General features: G+C 42.6%; 1 protein-coding gene across 1 annotated transcript in view; it reads left to right on the top strand.

Annotated features, from left to right (window-relative positions):
* NMBR (neuromedin B receptor) overlaps positions 1-17,275 on the top strand; it is a 435,362-nt gene that overhangs the window by 84,707 nt on the left and 333,380 nt on the right. The window lies entirely within an intron of this gene.

Genomic DNA, 17,275 nt, shown 5'->3' with positions numbered 1-17,275 from the left:
AATTTCTCCAACATCATCGCCAAGGCCCTAAACCGCCCCCGCAAACTCTTCAAGCTGGTTTCACAGTCGATGAATCCAACCTGCCTGGAGCCCCCCAATGCAGATTCACAAGAATTTTGCAACGAACTATCGGATTATTTCATTAATAAAATTGAAAAAATCTGTACAAGCATTGAGCAAAATGGAATCTGCATGAGTCCCGCCCCTAATCCCAACCCAAATACCATTATATACCCGGATCAAGCTCCTAAATTCACCTTAAAACCCACCTCCATCATAGCCACAAAAAATATAATTCGGTCTCTGCGCAACAGCACAGCAACCAATGACATCATTCCCACTAAACTGCTGAAAGAAAGTGCCGATATATTGGCACCAGCTATCACGCAGTTTATAAATCAACCATTCAAGGAGGCATGGTGCCATCCTTGTTGAAACAAGGCACAATAAAACCGATCTTAAAAAAAAACACCCTCGACCCTAAAGACCCAAACAATAGGAGGCCAGTAATGGGTCTAAATGTTTTCTCCAAGATAATGGAGAAAGAAGTTGTACAACAGTTACAACTGCATTTAGAAACCCAAAAATTACTTGATACGTTTCAATCAGGCTTCCGGCCAGGGCACGGAACTGAAACTGCTCTGGTAAAAATATGGGATGACATCCTAGAGGCCGCAGATGAAGGAGAATCCTCTCTCCTGATCCTGTTGGACCTTAGTGCGGCCTTTGACACGGTAGACCATGGACTACTACTCACTAGGCTAGCTGAAGTAGCCAAAGTCACAGAAGCCGATTTACCATGGTTCTCCTCCTTTTTGGAAAACCGATCACAAACAGTGAAATTGGGATCTTTCACATCAGGAAAGCATACGGTATCATGCAGAGTCCCTCAGGGATCTCCCTTATCACCGCTAATGTTCAATATCTATCTCCGTCCCCTCTTTGAAATCATCAGGAACCAGAAGCTACTTTACCATTCATATGCAGACGACACTCAACTATATCTCCGCGTCAGCAACGAAAAGGATCATTCTCCTGGATTAGAGAGATCCCCCACTCTAATAGATAACTGGATGACATCCAGTTATTTTAAACTTAATGGTTCAAAAACAGAGCTTCTCCTGTTTCACGCAAACCGGAAAAGTCACTCCACCCCAACTTGGACCCCACCGCCCATTCTGGGTAAAAATATCTCCCCTAGCACCAAAGTCAAAAGTCTCGGAGTCATCTTCGACTCCTACATGACAATGGATGCACAAATAGGGTCAGTAGTCAGCGGATCCCATCATCTGCTGCGCCTACTATGCCGACTTACCCCCTTTATCCCTAAAGAGGACATTGCAGTCGTGGTGGGAACAATCATCAATTCCAGACTGGACTACGCTAATGCCCTTTATTTAGGACTTGCCAAATACCAAATCACTCGTCTGTAAGTCTTTCAAAATACGGCCGCTCGATTAGTGACTGGAAAAAAAACATGGGAGTCAATCTACTTTTCACTTAGATCTCTTCACTGGCTACCAGTGAAAGACAGAATCACTTTTAAGGCACTCTGCCTAACACACAAGTGTATTCAAGGAAACGCTCCCCAATATCTATGCGAAAAAATAAAAACCTATAACCCAAATCGCATTCTGCGATCAACAAATCAAAACCTACTGGAAATACCCAAGGCAAGATACAAATCCAAAGGAGATCGGAGATTTGCTGTCCAAGGACCTCGACTGTGGAATGCACTACCAACCACCATCCGACTGGAGTCGGACCACTTGGCCTTCAGGAGAAGGATTAAAACTCATCTCTTCTGAGGTAAAGGGTTTCCAAACAGAAGGAATGGAAACAGCGCCCAGAGGCGATTCAGTTCGCAAGTGTTGCGCTCTATAAGTTTTTCACTCACTCATAGCTTCCAATCTTCCACCACACCCGGTGTCAGTGAATCCTCTCCCGTCAGATGCAAAACTCACCAACTCAAATTGCCTTACACTCTCGTGTTCGGCGTGTAAACGTGTACAAAAAGACCTCACTGGTAAGTATAGCAGATAATTCCAGTTCCAACCAATTCACTGCCAGAAAGCTCCGCCTGTAAATAAAAGAAGTCCTCAAAATAGCATGATATCATAAAATCAGTTTAAAAACACACTTAAATCTTCAAATATAGCACTCACATAAATCTAAAAAAATAGAGCAATACATTGCACAGCAAACACTCGTTCAGAGATGAACCGAAAACCGAGTATATTGGTCACAGCAGACCCAAGGTGTCAACTGATCGCTCACCACCTCCCCGCTGTTCCTTCCTGGATCTCTGCTTCCTTGATCGGCCTTGATACGTCACACGTTCACTTCAGATGTTTGCCGCTCAGCCACGCTCCAGCCGGTTTCGTCATAAAAGACTTAGTCATGGGATTGATGGGCCCCCATGCTTTTGGAAAATGTGCTATACATGGTATTTGGCCAACGTTAAAGAATAACCACTCAAAGATTTCTTTAGAATTAAACCTACCTGTTAAACAATATCTAATCAGATCCTGTGAACTTTTTAGCTCTTTGTATTATGTGATTACATTTAGGACTGTGTTAGTCACAAATTGCAAATGTCAGCTACCGTAATTACCTTTATCATCCAGAAAAAAAAAATAACTCTACAATTGTAAGAATTAAACATTTTACCTTCCATGTGCCTAACGGCACATATAAAAAGAGAATACCATAAACCACTTTAAAGCTTTCAATGTTAATTAAACTAACTAGCATGTCCAAAATAAGAATGTAGGGTTGCTCTTGATGAAATTTTGTTCCATTTGAGTGACTGTCTATCATTTGCAAACTGGATACATCAATGAGGCATAGTGAACAGACAATGTATTTACTGGATATGCAGAGTACTTAATTAAATGTTCTGCTTTTTATACACCTCATTTAAAAGTCTGCATCAGAAGGCTGAGAACAGCTTGATGTGTTTAACCCAATGTTTTTTCCCTTCTTTTAACTACTGGGAAATACTATTTTTCTACCTGCTATACAGTATATGGATTTATAATTGAATGTGACCCATTTTTGAGAAGATATTGTACTGCATGAAAAAGTCAAGCATTTCATTTTTATTTAGTACCCCTGATTAAATAAACAGAAATAATAAATTGCATTTCTAGTAGCTTTTCATTCACCCTTGAATATGTAACTATTTTCCTGTGTGTGCTTATGCATTTATTTGCAAAGATGTGAGTATATATGTTTACAGAAATGTCATAACTGACAGCAGTGAATAAAACTGCTTAGTATGCTGAAATGTTGACCTGAGCCATTCATTTAAATCTGTCTCGTTGCAAATATTTCATTAAATGTCTCCCAGGTCTTTTCCAACATTTTTCTTGTTTACTGAAAGCTACGTTATGGTGTTTTAGTGACTATACAAGATCGGAAAATAGGAAAATTAACATATAAGCATTTTAAATATACTGTACATACAGTATTTATGTATATGTAGCACCCTCTACCATAGGTAGGTGCTAGAGTGAGGATTTTTGTGAGGAAAGCTGTCAGCACAGTTAAAGTTAGGTAGGCCTATGCTTTGGGCTAGGCTTGCTTGTTTTAATCTGGGGCAGGGAGTGGTTAGTGTAGCAGTGGGTGTGACCATTTGTGCTTCAGTGCTTGGGCGCCTCCCCTGCTTCCAGGGAGAGTGTTCTGGAAGAGGGGCAGGGCCAGGAGCTGGAGTGACAGGCAGCTCATGTGAGGAGCCCTGACCAATCCCGATTTGGTATTGGCAGGGGGCAGGCCTCCTTTGTAGCAGCAGGGGCTCCATCCCCATCTGAGGGGGGGTAAAAGTCCCGGCAGAGGAGACCAGGAGAGCTGGGAGGGAGCCTCATCCTTACACGGTAATGAGGCTGGAGAAGCTATTAAAACGGATGTCCAATTAAGGTTCTCCATCATGAACTCAGGACAGGTGAAGGTCCGTGAGTGTGACACAGTGGATGTTCTGAAAGAGGCATGCCAGGGGAGCTGGGTGCGAGGCCAGAGGAGAGACTGGGGGATTTGGGTCAAATTGATGTGGCCTGTGGGCACAGGATTTGCCGGTCGGGCTTGCTGGGATCAGTAGTCCTTCAACTCGTGCAGCCCCAAACCATGACACTCCCACCACCATGTTTGACTGTAGTCAAGACACACTTCTCTTTGTACTTCTCACCTGGTTGCCGCCATACACACTCGTCACAATATGAACCATATAAGTTTATCTTGATCTCATCAGACCACAGGCCATTGTTCCAGTAATCCATGTCCTTAGTCTGCTTATCTTCAGCAAACTATTAGCGAGATTTCTTGTGCATCATCTTTGGAAGAGGCTTCCTTCTGGGATTACAGCCATGCAGACCAATTTGATGCAGTGTGCGGCATATGGTCTGAGCACTGACAGGCTAACCCCCCATCCCTTCAACCTCTGCAGAAATGCTGGCAGCACTTATATGCCTATTTCCCAAAGACAACCTCTGGATATGGCGCTGAGCACGTGCACTCAGCTTCTTGGGTCGACCATGGCGAGGAGTGTTCTGAGTGGAACCTGTCCTGTTAAACCGTTGGATGATCTTGGTCACCATGCTGCAGCTCAGTTTCAAGGTCTTGGCAATCTTCTTGTAGCCTAGACCATCTCCATGTAGAGCAATTGTTTTTGTCAGATCCTCCGAGAGTTATTTGCCATGAGGTGCCATGTTGAACTTCCAGTGACCAGTATGAGAGAGTGAGAACAGTGACACAAAATTTAACACAACTGCTCCCCATTCACACCTGAGACCTTGTAACACTAACAAGTCACATGACACCGGGAGGGAAAATAGCTGGGCCCAATTTGGACATTTTCACTTGGGGGTGTACTCACTTTTGTTGCCAGCGGTTTAGACATTAATGACTGTGTTGAGTTATTTTGAGGGGACAGCTAATTTACACTGTTATACAAGCTGTACACTCACTACTTTACATGGTAGCAAAGTGGGATGGTGGTTTATGGAGGAAGTCTTAATTCAATTAGGAATGGGACCTAAGGCCTTGTACACACGAGGAGACATGTCCAATGAAAACGGTCCGCGGACCGTTTTCATCGCACATGTCTGCTGGGAGCTTTTGGTCTGATGTGTGTACACACCATCAGACTAAAATCCCCGCGGACAGAGAATGCGGTGACGTAGAAGACACCGACGTTCTCTAACACGGAAGTTCAATGCTTCCACGCATGCGTCGAATCAATTCGACGCATGCGCGGGATTTCGGGCCGCTGGTTATACGTCATAACCAGCGGACATGTCCGATGAGTCGTACTAACCAGCGGACATGTTCGACAGACAGGTTTCAAGCGGACAAGTTTCTAAGCATGCTAAGAAACTTTTGTCCACTGGAAACCTGTCCGCTAGGCCAGGAAACCTGTCCGCGGACCAGTTTCAGCGGACATGTTCGGTCGTGTGTACGGGGCCTAAGATGTTGAGTAGGATTATGGCATTATATCGAAGCCGTAGAGCAAAAATAAGAACAAATGGAAACTATTCCGAATATATACAAATAGCAAATGGTACCCGGCAGGGATGTCCCCTATCTCCACTGTTATATGTGTTGGTAATGGAACATCTCATTACAGCAATACAGGAAAATAAGAACATTCAGGGGATAAGAATTAAAGGTGAAGAATTTAAAATGGCAGCATACACAGATGACCTTTTAATATATATTACTAATCCGATCATATCACTTCCAAACTTAATACAGGAACTTGGATGTTTTGGCAAACTGAGTAATTTTAAAGTGAATTATGATAAATTGGAAATGTTGAAGATATCACTGACAGAAAAGGTACAGAGACTTCTGCAAAAAAACTTCCCTTTTAAGTGGCAAAAAGAGTCGATTAAATACTTAGGGATATATATTCCAACTCATTTGGATAAACTGCAGGAATTTAATTATACTGTAATAATAAAAGAAGTTGAAAAATGATTTAAAAAATATGATAAAATAATTCACTCATGGATGGGAAGAATAAATGTAGTAAAAATGGATATATTGCCAAAATTGTTGTATAAATTTCAAACTATACCTATGAATCCTCCAAAAAAGTTAATGTTACAACTACGCAAAGCAATGGGGAGTTTCATTAGGGCACAAAAAATCCTAAGAATAAAAAGAGAGGTATTAACTAGAACAAAAAAAAATGGAGGTCTTGCACTTCCTGATTTCATTAAATATTTACAAGCAGCATCAGTGATTAGAATAGTGGATTGGTATAAGAACACTGAAAACAAGCAATGGATTGAAATTGAAGAGGATATTATAGGAATCCAACTCGAAACCCTCCCATGAATAAAACCTCAATTTCGACCCGAAAGAAAGAAACTAACAATTTTTGTGGTAGATACCTTAAAAATATGGCATACAATAATTAAAAAGGGGAGATTATCTACAATGAACGGACCCACGACTCCATTGTTCTACAATCCGGAATTCCCCCCAGCAGAGAAAATTAGTAAATTCTTGAAATGGAACATCTTAGAAACTTAGGGCCAGATTCACGTAGAATTGCGGCCGTGTAACGTAACCCGTTTACATTACACTGCCGCAAGTTTTCAGTGTAAGTGCCTGATCCACAAAGCACTTACCTGTAAACTTGCGGTGTATCGTAAACACGTCCGGTGCAAGCCCGCCCAATTCAAATGGGGCGGGTACCATTTAAATTAGGCACGCTCCCGCGCCGGACGTACTGCGCATGCTCAGTTTTGAAATTCCCGCCGTGCTTTGCGCGATGTGACGTCATTTTTTATAACGGCGACGTGCGTATCGTCCATTCGTATTCCCAGACGTCTTACGGCAAAACAAAAAAAAATTGAAATTTGACCCGGGAACGACGGCCATACTTTAACATGGCTCGACTAAAGTTAAGCCATGTTAAAGCAGGTGTTAATTTGCGACGGGAAAAAATTACTAGCGACGACGTAACGACGGGAAAAACCGTTGTGGATCGCCGTAAATCCTCATTTGCATACCCGACGCTGGAATACGACGCAAACTCCCCCAGCGGCGGCTGAAGTATTGCATCCTAAGATCCGACGGTGTAAGTCAATTACACCTGTCGGATCTTAGGGCTATCTATGCGGAACTGATTCTATGAATCAGCCGCATAGATACGACAGGAGATACGATGGTGTATCAGGAGATACGCCGTCGTATCTCCTCTGTGAATCTGGCCCTAAGAGAGTAGCACAAGTTCTTGTGGAGGGTAAACTACCTAAACTACAAGAATTAGTATTAGAGTATAAAGATAAAAGCATGCAATATTACCAACTAAAAACATATATAGAATCCAAAACACAACTATCAGAATTAAATAGAGCATTAACAGATTTTGAACAACTATTGATAGGAAACCAAGAGGTGAATGGTAAGCTGTCTAAAGTGTACAAATTACTACTTCCCTCAGGACCAATTAAAGAACTGACATATATGAAAAAATGGGAAGAGGAGATACGGTAGCTATACCAATATCCCTAATCGAATGGGAAAAGGCAATATCAATAATACACAAAACTTCAATAGCCTTAAAACATCAAGAAAGGAATTATAAAATTCTTATGAGGTGGTATTAATAAAATAAATAAAGAGAACTCGGAAACGTGTTGGAGATGTGCTGAGAATAGGGGAACAGTGGTACACATTTGGTATTAGTGTAACAGAGTGAGGGATTTTTGGAATAAAATAACAACAATTTATCAAAAAGTGTCAGGAATAGAAATGCAGCCACATTTAAAAGATCTATTGCTGTCTATAACATCAAGATCAGTAGAAAATACAAAGAAAGATATTTTTCATCACATGATTACAGCAGCCAGAGCTTTAATAGCCCCGTAAGTGGAAGAAAACAGAAACTCCTACAATAGTAGAATGGATTTGTCAAATGAATGAAATATATTATATGGGAAAGAAGATAAGGATAGAGGGATATGTAAAGAATCAACTACCCAAAATGTGGCAACAATGGGATGAATTCCAGCTATCGGCAAATTTAAGAAGTTTTTTTTTAAGAGTGAATCAGGAGGGAAGAGGAGAAAGAGGAGGGAACAAAGATTAATAAGGGAGGAAGGGAGAAGGGAAGGGAAAATAGAGAGAATTATTTTTATTTTTTTTGTGTTTGTTTCTGTGAATGAGGAGAATGAGGGTGAATGATAAATAGAAGTAATTTTCTTGAAAAACTCATGTAAAGTGAGGAGAGGGAGACTTAAAAAAGGAAAACGGAAGGCTATATATCCCTAAAAGCAAAAATTTGTCTCTCTTTCCTTCTTCTCAGATAAAATATAAATGTTGTTAAATGTAGAAGGTGTAGATGATTTTATTGGATGGTATGTACCGTATTTATCGGCATATAACACACACAGGTGTATGACACGCACCCTAATGCCCACACACGGTCGTTTTTTTGTGATGGAAAAAAAAATGACATTTTTAAAAACGTCATTTAAAATGATCGTGTGTGGGCAAAACGTCGTTTTATGTCTTCTGAAAAACGACAAAAAAAAATTCGAACATGCTTAATTTTTTTATGTCGTTTTTCAAAACGTCGTTTTTTGTGTCATAAAAAATGATCGTGTGTGGGCTAAAACGACGTTTAAAAATACGTTTTTAAACCCGCGCATCCTCAGAAGCAAGTTATGACGCGAGCTTGAATGGAACAGAGTGCCGTCGAACGTGTTGTACGTAACCGCGTTTTTCTAGAGCATTTTGAAAAAACGAAGGTGTGTAGGCAACGTCGTTTTTTAAAATGAAGTTTCATGAGAAAAAACAACGTTTTTTTACAAGACAAAAAACGACCGTGTGTACGCGGCATAACTTTAGGAGGGAAGTTTCAGGAAAATAATGTGAGGGGAGTACTCCCTTTTGTGAGATACTGTATGTCATTGATTGCACTTTAATATTTTATTTCACATATCATATTTTTTTTACATGTATTGATTGTCACTTGACAAGAATCTGATCATATCACATTTATTGCAACAAATTTATATAGATAATCATTTTCTGTTATGTCAAAGGGAAATGTTTTGGATCCACCAGCTGGATCTTTTCACCAAATGACCCAAATGAAAAAAAATCTTGCTAAACCTTCAAGATTTAAACACTCTTTATAATCTATTATATGGTCAAGTAAATGGCAGCAGAGCCTGAAATTATAATTTGGGCCCCCTGGTAGTATGCACAGAAGGCACAGGAGTGCATTGTGGCACAAGTGGCTATAGGTCTTACCAGTAGCAGAGCGGGTATCCATGCGAGGCAGGAGAGGTCACCAAGAGTCTTCAGTGAAGCAGATGGGCTGGTAGACAGCTGGAGGATGGCAGACTAAATCAGGCTGGTACTGGAGGCAGTGGACAAGTAAGGCATGCACTGGTAGCAGAGTGTAGAACAGCAGGATGTGTCAGAAATAGGGATGAGCTTCGTATGTTCGATCGTTCGTCGAAATACAAACAAAATGGGTCGTTCGCGCCAAATTCGAGTTACGTTTCACAGACCATAATTCACTGCGGCATCGCTGGCTGATGATTGGCCAAGCATGCACTATGACCCGCATGCTTGGCCAATCACAGCTTGCAAAAAACGGAGAGCCATAATTGGCCAAAGCCAGGGTGGCTTTGGCCAATTATGGCTCAGGGGGTTTAGTACACGCCCCACACTATAAAAGGCTGCCTGCAAGTCGGCCTTGTGTAGTGTGTTGCGGTGGTTGAGAGGACAGAGAGAGTGTCATTTTTTGCAGGTAGATAGAGCAGGCAGGCAGGCTGGCTAGTCAGTTAATGTTACAGTGTATAGAGGATATATATACATCCCAGGTGTTGTACATATATGTATACACTGTAAAGTTTAGCTAGATCAGTTCTTCCTAATTTACTGGCAGGCAGGTGATTGTGCTAGCGGCAGTATTCTTACGTGGTTTATTGCCAGTGTCCTCTGTAGTTTGCACCTAAAGCTACTTGGTGTGTACTGGCCGTGTGCTCTGTAGTTTGCACCTAAAGCTACTTGGTGTGTACTGGCCGTGTGCTCTGTAGTTTGCACCTAAAGATTCAGGAGCAGTGATTTTAATGATGCTTAAAAAACAAAAACAAAAAAAATCCTTTAAATATTGTACCTGCTGGGTGTCTATAGTATGCCTGTGAAAACGTCTTTGAGAACCCGGGTCTTGCCCGAGGGAACATGTATCAATGGAAAAAAACTTTTTAAAAACGGTCGTTTTTTCAGGAGTCCTGAAAAAAACGACAGTTTTTAAAACTTTTTTTCCATTAATACATGTTCCCTGGGGCAAGACCCAGGTTCTCAAAGACGTTTTCACAGGCATACTATAGACACCCAGCAGGTAAAATATTTAAAGGAATTTTATTTTTTTATTTAAGCATCATTAAAATCACTGCTCCTGAAAAAACAACTGTTTTTAAAACTTTTTTTCCATTGATACATGTTCCCTGGAGCAAGACCCGGGTTCTCAAAGACGTTTTACGAGAATAACTTGCATATTAGGCTTTAAAATGAGTCCCATAGACGTCAATGGGGTTCTAAATGTTTGTGCCAACGTTCGGTCCGTTCGAAGGTTCTGGTGCGAACCGAACGGGGGGTGTTCGGGTCATCCCTAGTCAGGAAGCAGAGGCAGGCAACCCGGGTCAAATACTGGCAGGGCAGATCAGGTACAGAGGAGCAGGCAATAGCTTGGTCTGGGTACAAGCCAGGTCAGGAGCTAATCGGTACAATAGAAGCAAATGTAACAGACAGAAGCAGGGGTCAAGGACAAGCAGGGGACGGTGCAGACGGAGTTCAGAGAGTGGTCAGACAAACTGGAATCAGAATACAGGATAACAGGAACACAGGATGCAGTTAAGACTAAAAGACAAAACAGCACTGATCCTGAGGACTGGCCGAGTTTAAATAGCTTGTTTGGCACCAAAATCTGTCACAGGTGCACATGTGTACCGTCGAGCACGAGAATGCGCGGCAGTCGTGTGCACATGAGTTTGTGCATGCGCATATGCATTTTCCAGTGTTCAATTCTTGCAAGCACGAAAAGGAACATGGTTTAGCCTGTGCACAGAAGACCTTTCCTTACAGTGGTAGTAAACTCCGCTTGGTGACTTGTACCTACAGGTAACCTATAAACAATAAAGCCCACTTGTAGGTATAAGAAATATATCCTAAACATGCGTCGCTTTGGAGATATTCACTATTTCTGCAGCCGGTGGCATCACCAGTGCATGTGCACTGAATGGCATACTGAGTATGTCGTCCTTCTGTGCTGCGATCATGACTTCCGTGCACATGCACAGGGTGTTATATCATTGGGGCTTGCCTAATCCAATGCCCCCTAGCCTGCAAACCTGGAAGGAAGACCAGGTGAAGATGGAAGCCTTATCAGCGGTGAAAGCGTGTAACTGGAGGGCTTTGTTTTAATGTAAGTCTTTCATGATGTGCTAGTATGTGGTGCATACTAGAGAACATAAATGTTCCCCTTTTTATTGTTCTTTTGCACATTAGCTGTGAAGAAGAGGGATGCCTTTCCTTCAAAATGGGGGGCTGTATTTGATGCTCTTAACAAAAAACATTTAAAAAAGACCTCTGTACCTTTGTACTAGGCACAGGGCCGGGTTTCCTAATAGGCAGTGCCGGTATGTGCCTACAGGTTCCCTTCCTAATGGGGCGCCCGCTGCCCATGCCTGTCTGTGTGAGGGGAGAGGCAGTGCCCAATACATCAGGCCAATTCTTAGTAGCACAGCACTTGGGGCTGGCGTGCTGTCAGCGATCACACATCCGGCACTAAAAAAGAACCCCCGGCACTATGTCGTTATCTCCGCCAGCAGGGATGGACTGGCCATAGGGACTACAGGGAGTTTCCCGGTGGGCCGATGGCTTAGTGGGCCGTTTTTTAAAACGGAGACTCTCCCAGTCCCCCTCCTCTGTCTCTCAGTCCCCCCCCTCTGTCTCTCAGTCCCCCCTCTGTCTCTCAGTCCCCGTGTCTCAGTCCCCCCTCTTTTAGCCCCCTCCTCTGTCTCTCAGCCCGCTCTATCTCTTAGACCCCCCATCTGTCTCTCGGACCCCCCCATCTGTCTCTCAGCTCCCCCCCTCTGTCTCTCAGCTCCCCCCCTCTGTCTCTCAGCTCCCCCCCTCTGTCTCTCAGCTCCCTCTTCTGTCTCATTCACTCCCTGACTCTTAGGCTGCTTTCACACTGGGGCGGGCATTGACGGTAAAACACTGCTAGTTTTAGCAGCACTTTACTGTCGTTTTAGCTGCACTATTCGGCGTCTAGCAGGCGCTTTTAACCCCCACTAGCAGCTGAATTCAAGGTTAAATGTGCCTGTGTAGCGCTGCTGCCGAAGTGCTTTGCAGGTTCTTCAGCTGCGGTGGCCATTCATTTCAATGGGCAGGAGCAGTTTGTACACCGCTCCTCCACTGCCCCAAAGATGCTGCGCCCTTGCAGCGCCCCAGTGTGAAAGCACTCAGGGTTTTTCAGTCGCTTTACAGGTGCTATTTTTAGCCCAAAAGGCACCTAAAAAACGCCTCAGTGTGAAAGGGGTCCTACACTCACCCCCTCTCTTTTACACTCACTCTCTTTTTCTTACACTCACCCCATCTCTCATCCACCCCCTCTCACCCCCTTTCCCTCAACCCTCCCTCTCACTCTCATTCCCCTCTCTCCCACCCTCTCATGATATACAATAATGGATGTAGGGGCCTTTTGGTGGGCGTGATTTTTCGGGGGGGTGGGGGGAAGCATTTTATTGAATTAAAGTGGGCTGGTCTGGATGAAGTCCAGGGCCAAATTTTTTTCCCAGTCCAGCCCTGTCCGCCAGACAGGTGGAGGCAGCCTCCTCCTCTCTCCTGTTGTCATTTCCAGAGCAGGAAGAGAGCGGTGCCACACAGTAGTCAGAGAGCATAAGGTAGGAGCAGAAAGACTTGAAAGCAGCAGGCAAAGGAGTGCATGTAGCTAGATACATTTAGCTTTGCACAGAGAAAAGTTTAACCCCTTGGGAAGTGAGGGGTTAATTGACATTGTTGATAGCCAATAATGAAATGGGTTAATAAACACAGTCAGTGGAAACTAATGCAGCATGAATGGAGTTACTTAACACTGTCACTGGCCATTGCTAAAGTAGTGAACAGTGGCAGTGTTTATTAACCCCTTCATGCTGCATTCTTGGCCATTGGCAGGGTTAATTAACTACTTTGTGCTGCACGGTAGGGGTTATTTTTGTGTAAATCTGCACCAATGGTAGGGGTTATTATTTCAGAAACTAATGCCAATCTGTGGGATTATTATTGCATAAACTGGCAACAATTCTGTGGGTGGTGCTGTAGAATTTTCTGCCTATAGTAAGGTGACCAGATTTTTTTAATTAAATCCGGGGACATTATTTTTTTTACTAGTAATGGCGGCAATCAGAGACTCATAGTGGGACTGCGATATTGCGGTGGACAATCAGAGGAGGACGATAAGTCAGAGGAGGGGAGGGTAGGAGCTTCATAAAGTTTCGAGTAGAAACCCTGAAAAGCATCTAAGATTTTGGTCGGATTGGTTGTAGGAGGAAGACCACCTATTTTAATCTTGGGCATTGAAAGTAATTTAGGCTTAGGGGTCAATTTGAACGCAAGAAGGGGGCCGAATTTGTCTGCCTGAGTATAAAATTTATGTTTATTCCATCTAATTGCTTTCTCAGCCCGGGTAGTGAGAGCGAGGTTAAGAGCCAACCTGGCGTTATCCAGTTGACTTATGGGTGTTCCGGAGGGATCTTGTTTATGCAAAGCTTTAAGGGAAAGATAATCAGATTCCAATCTTTCAATTTCAGCTTTTCTTCCCTTTTTTACTTGCGAGGAGATCTGTATGAGCCTACCCCTAATGAAAGCTTTGTGAGCAGCCCAAAGTGTTTCAACTGACACTTCTCCTGTGTCATTAAATGAAAAGTACTCTGTCAGGGCCTTTTCAATCTCCGCGACTCTGACGGGGTTATAATCAAACACAAAAAATTTGATCAGTAACAGCCCTAGTAAATTTTGTTTGGGTGCAACGTCACACGACCGTGCAATTGTCAGTTAAAGCGATGCAGTGCCGTATTGCAAAAAGTGCTCTGGTAAGGGAGGGAGTAAATCCTTCCGGGGGGTGAAGTGGTTAAGGGCAGGTAGTGAGGTGAATGTAGAGAAAAAACAACATTCAGTACATACATACCTATCATATGCCTGTCACCCCGGATGTCTGTGAGTGCATTTATACTGTACCCCCTCTCCTCTGTGCAACCATATACTACAAGCTACAAGGAGATGTAACTCCACCCCTTACAGCTGCAGACAATTGCTGAGTAATCTGTATGAATTAGAAAAATATGTTATATAGACAGAAGCCTATAGGCTAGGGTGACCAGACATCCCCAGTTTCCGGAGACAGTCCCTAGATTAAGGACACTGTCCCCGGACCAAGTCTGTCCCCGGTTTTGTCCCTGGATTGGATTTGAACAGGGGCAATTTCAAAGACAGTGCAGAATAAAACAAGGAGGAGATCAGCTAAAAGTAGTTGGATCTGTATGTGCGTTATAATTATCTCCTCCTTGCAGGCTGATTCCCAGTGCAGCTACCAACCACTGGAAAAATGGATAGCAGGATACAAAAAACACACAAAGGCAGCACTTGATGGGAATAGCATTAAAACTTTTATAGTCTTCAAGTAGGTAACCAAATAAATATTGCACTGGAGATAAAATCGATGTAGCTACATAAACTGTAAAAATGGTAGCAAAAGCTGTCATAAAAACATGTAGCTAAGTATGATACTGGTATAAAAATGTGTACAATGATACCACTGCTGAAGCCAGATGAGGAGAGGTTAACATCAGTCCGTCGGCATGTAGATGTCCCATGAAGGGAACTATCACAACTCCCAGTGGATGGCTGTAGAATCCCAGGTTGATAGAGGGAAGTGATAGAGGGAAGTGTAACAGCCCTTGCGTGTGGCAGATAGTGAGGTCCTGCCGCCATGCAGATATGAAGGCACAGCAAAGGAGCCCTTCAGATGGACACGGCAAGCCCCGCCGGTGTCCGTTACGTCACCGGATCTCCAAAGGAAATCCCTGAAGGCCCGGAAGGCGGCGGAGAGGTGAGTACTAATCAAAAGAATTTTAATCGATCCAAAAAAATTTGATCGATCAAAAAAATTCAAGATTAATCGACGAATTATGTAGAAACACAAACAGGGCCAATAAGTTTATAATTACACAGTGAATATCAGTGAAATTGTTATACTTCTGTTTCTTTCATATTTTTCTCCTGTAATAGCTATCTTGGGTTTTAATTGCGCTATACGCTACTTTCTTTATATTACCAACTGCTGACAAAATGCAACAATCCATTAGTCTCATTAAAAAAAGTACACTGGATTTTGTTTTATAATTTACAATAATAAAGCTTTATACTTTATTCCATATTTTTTTCCCATTAAGTAGTAGGGTTCTATTTTTTTCTTTTTTCACTTGTTTATAAGGTCATCAAGCTGTATTTACAGACATCTGAGCTAGAGAATTGATTCATCCCACGTGCCTTTTTGTCCTGTTCATAAGGGTTGTAGGGAGTTTCAGTTAGATAGGCAGCCTTAAAGAGTTCCTGGTATGTGCCTGCTGTACTGGTATGAGAAAGTATCCTGTTTTTATGTGAAATCTCTGGTGTTCCTGCTAATCCCTCTGCTTTCCTATTAACAAATGATCACACTAAGCAGGAGAGCACATCGTGGTCAGTTCTCTAGCTATGCTGGGAACTCAGTGTACTCTTCTCCAACGATCAGACTAGTCCTGACACACCCCCTGCAGCTTTTCCTCCCCCCAGCTCCTATGTAGCTGAGAACAGAGGGAAGGTGGTAATTTATAAAAAAGGGAAAAAAGGTATTCGTATATATATTTTTTATATATATATAAAAAATCTTTTGCCATTCATTTCTATTTTAAACTGAATGGGTTGTTTTAAAACCCATTCTTTTGTGCCAAAAAGGTTGGGGACCGCTGCCCTAGAAGTCGGATTGAAGTAGTACAGGAACCTTTTCTGAAGTCAGAGGGACTTCATTAGTGTACATTAAGATGACTCCCATTCACGTCCATTCATTTTCTCGACTGCGCGAATTGGGGCAACTTGGGGCGACTTGAAGTCGGATCCCAGATCGCCCCAGTGTGAACCGGCTCTTAATGGTCTGTGACACTAATGTTGTGGGTGCACTCTGAAAACAAATATCAAGCTGTAAACAGATATAAAGCACCAATTTAAATACTCATAAACTTAAAATAAAAATAAAATATAAAAACTATTATATTTTCCCTTTAAGTCATGTTGTGAAGTGATAGGAACCAATGAAAATTTTCCATTTTCATTTGAAAATAAATATGTCAAGGAATCAAAGGCGATCAGGGAATTTCAATTAACACTGAAGAATTACTGCCTCAAACATTCAGTACAGAATATTTACTTACATTAAAATATGGGGGAATTTGAATTCATATTTCAATCCCTATTTTGTATCAATCAATTATTTGAACATTAGATAAAATACAGTTAGCTTTGTCTTTAACCAAGATAAGTAAACCACAAAAAGGCCCTTTTGAACTTGTGCTGTGTGTTTTTCATGTTTTTGATCTGTACCCTTTGGGTCTGGAATAGATTTTAAGGGCAACTCCACGGCAAAAAAAAAACAAAAAAAAAAAAACAGCGTGTGGTCCCCCTCAAAGTCATACCAGGCACTTTGGGTCTGGCATAGATTTTAAGGGGAACTCCACGCCAAAAATCCATACCAGATCCTTATCTGAGCAAGCAGCCTGGCAGGCCAGGAAAGGGGGGTGGACGAGCAAGCGCCCCCCTCATGAACCATACAGGTCACTTGCTCTTAGCATGGTCCACCCCAAAAGCACCTTGTCCCCATGTTGATTGGGACAAAAGCCTCTTACCGACAACCCTGGCCATTGGTTGTCGAGGTATGCGGGTGGGGGGCTTATCAGAATCTGTAAGCCCTCCCTATGTGAATGGGTATCGGCTACATTGTACATTGTACCCATTCACCAAAAAAGTGTCAACGTGTAAAAACCACAACAGACAGTTTTTGACAATTCATTCCACAAAAAAAGTGTCTCACGATGTCCATCCATCTTCAAACACGAAGCCCGATGGACCAGAGAAATAGGAAAAAAAAAAACTCTGCCTCGATGGGAGGCCTCCCGGCAACTGCTGTCTCTTGGCTGTGACAGCTGTTATATAGACA

Source organism: Rana temporaria, chromosome 4 (assembly GCF_905171775.1).
Source record: "Rana temporaria chromosome 4, aRanTem1.1, whole genome shotgun sequence".
Lineage (NCBI taxonomy): Eukaryota > Metazoa > Chordata > Amphibia > Anura > Ranidae > Rana > Rana temporaria.
Note: the sequence above shows the minus strand (reverse complement) of the source record. Positions and strands in the feature narration are given on the sequence as shown.